This window comes from Pseudochaenichthys georgianus, chromosome 1 (genome assembly GCF_902827115.2).
Source record: "Pseudochaenichthys georgianus chromosome 1, fPseGeo1.2, whole genome shotgun sequence".
NCBI lineage: Eukaryota > Metazoa > Chordata > Actinopteri > Perciformes > Channichthyidae > Pseudochaenichthys > Pseudochaenichthys georgianus.
In genome coordinates, this window is record NC_047503.1 from 35,875,721 (window position 1) to 35,881,283 (window position 5,563).

The 5,563-nt window shown below is 38.0% G+C and overlaps 1 long non-coding RNA gene across 1 annotated transcript in view; it reads left to right on the forward strand.

The window, feature by feature from the left end:
- The window catches only part of LOC117455053 (uncharacterized), a 5,310-nt gene extending 5,089 nt beyond the window's left edge, over nucleotides 1–221 (forward strand). The window contains exon 5 of the long non-coding RNA XR_004553062.2: nucleotides 1–221. This exon is cut by the window's left edge and continues 637 nt beyond it. This is a non-coding gene — a long non-coding RNA (uncharacterized lncRNA).
- Nucleotides 222–5,563: the final 5,342 nt, after the last annotated feature.

Consider the following 5,563-nt stretch of genomic DNA (forward strand, 5'->3'; position numbering starts at 1 on the left):
GTATGGAAATGTATTTTTAAAAAAAAAACATTTGTATGGCACTCAGGTAGCGAGGGGTACAATTATTGCCCACCACCACAGATTCTTTGGGTTCAAATCCCCCATGTTCGGGGGAGGGAAGTTGGGAGGGGGATATTTGTCATTGCATGTTCTCCTACAGGTTGGGGCAGCGGGGAATGTTGAGTTTTATGGAAAGAAATAAATACATTTTGTTCAATTTCTATATATTGTGCTTTATTCAGTGTGCTTGAAAGTGTAATTGTTATTTATTTAGGATTTTATTTTTAATCCCACGATTTAAAAGAAAAAAGATATTAGGATTGACGGAAGTGTCTGTAAATATTACGGACAAAGTCTTGTTAATCTACAGAAATATCCGTTATAAGGTTGACGGAAGTTTCCGTATATGGTACAGAAAAAGTCTTGTAAATCTACAGAAATATCCGTTAACGGGTTGACGGAAGTGTCCGTATATGGTACAGAAAAAGTCTTGTAAATCTACAGAAATATCCGTTAAAGGGTTGACGGAAGTGTCCGTGGAATAACGGACAATGTCCTGGCAGCAAATTACCAGCACTTTGTCCGTTTTTTTACGTTTTTTTTTTTTACAGTGTATATCCGTTAAAGCAGCTAGCACCAGATTCTAGTAACAACAGCATCGGTACCGATGCACCTTCCCTCTCTCCCTCGCTCACTCGCATTTTGGCTGTGAGCTGCGGGCGCCAGATAAGCCAACATCCCCCATGTTCATCACTTACAGCGCCCATCGTACAGGGCAAATGAAACGTGTAACCGGGGTGAAAGGGGTGTTACATTTACTTAATTATGAATATTGTTACATCAAGGCTTAGGATGAGCCCCAACTGTCAAAAAATGTTTTCCCCTCTGGGGAGGCGCTGCACCAGTTATGTGCAGCCCTGCTTATATTAAAATGATTTTTACCAACTATAGCTACTGCCATACAGAGACAAATTAGTTTAAAACACCTAAAATGACCAATCAGAATCCAGTATTAAACAAAGGTCTGTAATAAAGCATAATAACAGCTCATCTTGTTAGCGTTTTTAGGATTCAGTTGTCCTTAGGCTGCTCAAAGTGCAACAGAAACAATTCCTAAAGGGGTTTGCTCTGCATGTCTACATACTGATGCATGAATAGATGTGTGTTTGTGTCTGTATGTGTGAAAGAAAGAGGGGGGGTTGGATTAATTTCTCCATGAGAGAAATAAAAAGAAAGAAATGCCTTCCTTATGGTGCATGAATAACAAAATGCATAACATAAACCTGGTTACCGTTGTTCTGTGAGATGATGGATTGGTTTGACTGGGGCATGCCCTCCCTTTGAACATTGTCCTCTTTGATTTAATCTGGCAGCTTGGGAAGTGTTGGAACACATAGAGGTATAGCCTCTCATTGTTCTACACCACTGCCTCACAAATCAGGAGGCATCCAGGGACCAGCAGGCAGGTTTTTCAATCCAACCAAACACTTCTGCAGCTAATTAAAATACCTTCAACCTCAGGGGAGATCTCCTCAGTGAAATCACCTTCTGAGATGTTTGGTTGGAATTAAATCGAAAGGACTCAACACTTAGCACCACAGCTTTACGAGAGTTAATTGCACCTTGTGTACTGAACATGTCTGTTTACCAACCACATTTTATTTATTTTGTACTGCCCAAATCTTGGAGTACAAAAGATAGTAGGGCTTGGTTTTTAACAATGAAACATCTAAAACGAAACAAAAAAGACTGGAGACAGGAGCAAATGATTTTGGGCATTTCCTTGCAAGAAAGGCATCAGTTATCTATTTTATTTTATTTTTATTGTCACAAATATTACATAAGCTTACCCCACTCACCATGTTCTGGTGTAACCGTGTTTTTGCAGTTCCCACTTATCAATAATAAAGTAGCAATGCTTCAATCTGCTTTCACTCCTGGACCTGCTCCTGTGCTGGTATCTTTTTGGGAAACATTAGTTAACTTTCTTTTATCAAAGTGTGCAACGCTGTGACTTGAGCATCATGGTCGGTGACAGGCTGTGAGGGTAAACAAATTACATCATTTACATCAATCAAAACTAGGTTTATATGTGAGGGGGGGGGGGAGTCGACACAAAAGCCTGGTCTATTACAATGTTTTTTGTTTTCATTTGCAGCTTACTCTGAATTAATTTATCATTTGCTGAGTGTACCAACTTCAGACATAGCTGCTTGGCACATCCAGGCACACCTGAGGCCATGCAGCTGAGAAGGAAATCATAATTTGAAACTCATGACATATACATAAAGGGTTTCAAATACTGACAAGGCATTATAGTTATCGGAGACAATAAATTAAATGTATATTGATTCGGCCATCTTAACTAAATTGCTGCGGGCCTTGCCCATGCTGCCTGGACATTAATGCAGTCACAGTCACAAAAGGAGTCTGAACATAACATGCTTTTATTTTTTGACACTTTGTAATAGTTTTGAAATCTTGAGTCTCCAAACCACGAGTTCACACTGGGGAAATGGCTCATATTGATCTGCTCACCGAGGAACTTTAGGTTCTCCGCTTCAGCAGCTCTGTGCATTGTGTCGATGTCACCCTCTGGTTGATTGAACAGTTTTCCAAGCTGAACAAGCTGGTCGAACTGCTCCACTTGTAGCCAAAAGGTCTACCTTTTTTAACTGACCAGTGTGTAATAGATTTCTTCTGTTAAATCTTTGCTGTCCTTTTTACAGAAGGAAGCCACACAGTCTGCATTATTTACTCTCTGTAGTAATTTCACTGTTTTATTTTAGACAATTCTGATATACTCACATTAAACTCTTTCTTAACCTCGTCCAGCCTTTTGTATTTCCACTTTATTGAGAAATGAACGACTGTCTACAAAAGTCTACTTTAGCAACAACTTAAGGAGGGAAATAGTGTCAAACAAAACTTTCAGAGTTAAGACATTCTGTTGTATCACATTTATTGAAGATTGTATGAAAGGGGTTTTAACAAAAACAAAAGGATAAATTACTTATTAATAGCTACCAAAAGGAACTCAAAACATTTTATATTTTTCAATTTCCTTCTCTTCCAATCATGTTGTGTCGCTAAGGCAACGCTCATGCTACATCTTGAGTAAAGATGAGGCAATTATCCAGATCACAATAGAACATTATGAGCCTGCTTTAGATACAAACCTGGTTAGAGTTTCTATATAGTCGGCAGTTAGGAGATGTCTCTACATGTTCATTAACCTTCTGTGATTTCCTCCTCCAGCCTGATGTACTTACTGTCACTGCTTGTAAGTTCACCACAAACCAATATCAATTCAGTGGGAAATCCAACCTGATGCATACAGTACAGTAGAAGGTGAATGCATTCACACAGGAGTAACACATGTTTTCATTTGTCTATAGTTGATAAATGGATTTTGTGAGCCACAGACTGCACTGTGCTCCTCAGGTAAGATATTTCAGGACACATTTTTTGTTTTAATGAACGGAATAAAGCCTTTAAAGGAGATCATTAGGGGTAACATAGCCTGAGACATACAGTAGCCCCTGTCTTGCACATATATAAGTATTAAATATGTGACGTAAGCACATAGCATTTTCCTTACAATGCAGCAAACTGCACTTTGGTAATGGGTTTTAAGTCACACAGCACTGAAAATCATTCAAATAAATGATGAAACCGTCTATTACATTCAGATCTAGTTTATTGTTGAATATCTATTTTTTTATAGAGACTTATGATAATGCCATTCCACTCTATTATTTTTGTCAGCTATGTCTTTTAACCAGATGCAATCATCAGTATTTTTTGTCGAATGTGTCTGTACAGAATATATGAAATGAAAACGAGTTAGCTCGATCTTAATAACATTTGTTGCTCTCCTCTCAACGTAATGTTTAGCATTGCATCTTATTATCATCGTTATTATTACTATTACTATCCAGTATACATGCGGTGGAGGAAGCACCAAACTGTCTCAACAAATACAGTATAGTATAATATAATATAATTCTGTGTCACAAGAGACACAATCATTTACCATCAATCAACGGTTTCCTAAAGACAATTTTACAAAGTTGCCACACAGGACATCTGGTTTAAAAATGTGTCATAAAACCTTATAAACATGATCCAACTAAAGTCAGAAATGATTATGTATTCGTGTAAAGCCCTTACCAAGTTTTAATTCTGGATGCATCACCCACGGTAACACAGATTTCCTGCTGTCTGATCACAAACATATAACACTGCATGACGTACAAGAACATCATTAACATCTTGCCAGAGGCTGCTTCACATGTATTTGCTTTCTCTGTCACATACCCTCTCATCCCATAACCTCTGTCAGCCTAATTTCTATCTGTACTTGCAAACAGGTTAAAGCCATCTTGACAAAACCTTTGATGAAGTCCTAGACCTAATTTTACCTGTGATTTCAGGAGTATGTTACCAAGGATTTATCGAGTTGGATAAAGGAATAAACAACTAGCGCTATAGTGATGAAGATTTCCCCTCACCTCCTTATTCATCTGTTTGGTTTTGTTTGCATGCCCTCTAAAGTCCTCTTGTGTTTTTACCATAGCAGACCCTCAGTCCAGCTATCAGCAGTTGTTTGGTTTTGCATGAGACAACTATGATATTTAAAACAACAAGCCCATATGCAATAGCTGCAACCATGTACTTGCATGCATGCACGTGTTTGTACACACACAGCCTTAAGCCTAAAACTTCTCTTTTGTAGAGTAATGAACAGAGCAAGCCAGAGATATGCTTTGCACAGCTTTCAAATCACAATCAGACACTTTCTGATATTGCAGAGCTTCAGTTGTAATTGAGTCAAGTGTTAGGATTGAACAGATATTAGCTTTTTTTTATCGAAATGATCTCAATTTGAAGGGTTTGCCTTAAAATGAGATTGGTGGGGGATACTTCTTGGAGCTAGATTGAAGAGATATGATAAAATAGAAAGAACTTCTTGTTCAATTAAGCTTAGTTATGTCTTGAAGTCCATGAACAAAAAGCATTTCTTTTTAATCTCCCTTTGCAAGTAACTAGACATCAGTGCCTCCCTTTTAGATGTATAACTGAAAATAGTCATTCTCTGTCCATTGGATTTTGATAAATGCTGGAACGAGAGAAACCTATTTGAGATATTTTACAAGCCTTCTTGCTTTGTCAGTCTGAGGAATGGCCTGCACTCCTAAAACTTTACTATTTTGTTTACGCATCAAAAATATTTAACTGCGAGATCCATAAAGAGTGAAAAAGGATTTTTCATTTCAATATTAACAGCTTCATTCAAATATCAGGGAACCGAGATAGAGATTAGTGGCTTTTCTTTTAGAGCCTCGTTAGAGCCAAGATAGCATTGCTTAAGGGCAGTTGTTGACATGATGTGTTTCCTCCTGCCCTTTAAAGATGATTTAAGTCACCATCGTTCCTACAGTATGGTTCACATGTTCTACACACAGCTGTCTCGGCATGTGTTTTCACATGTGCCTGTAATATACAGGACCTATGTACAAAACAATATTTGTTCAGATGGTAATGTGCAGGACTGGGGGAA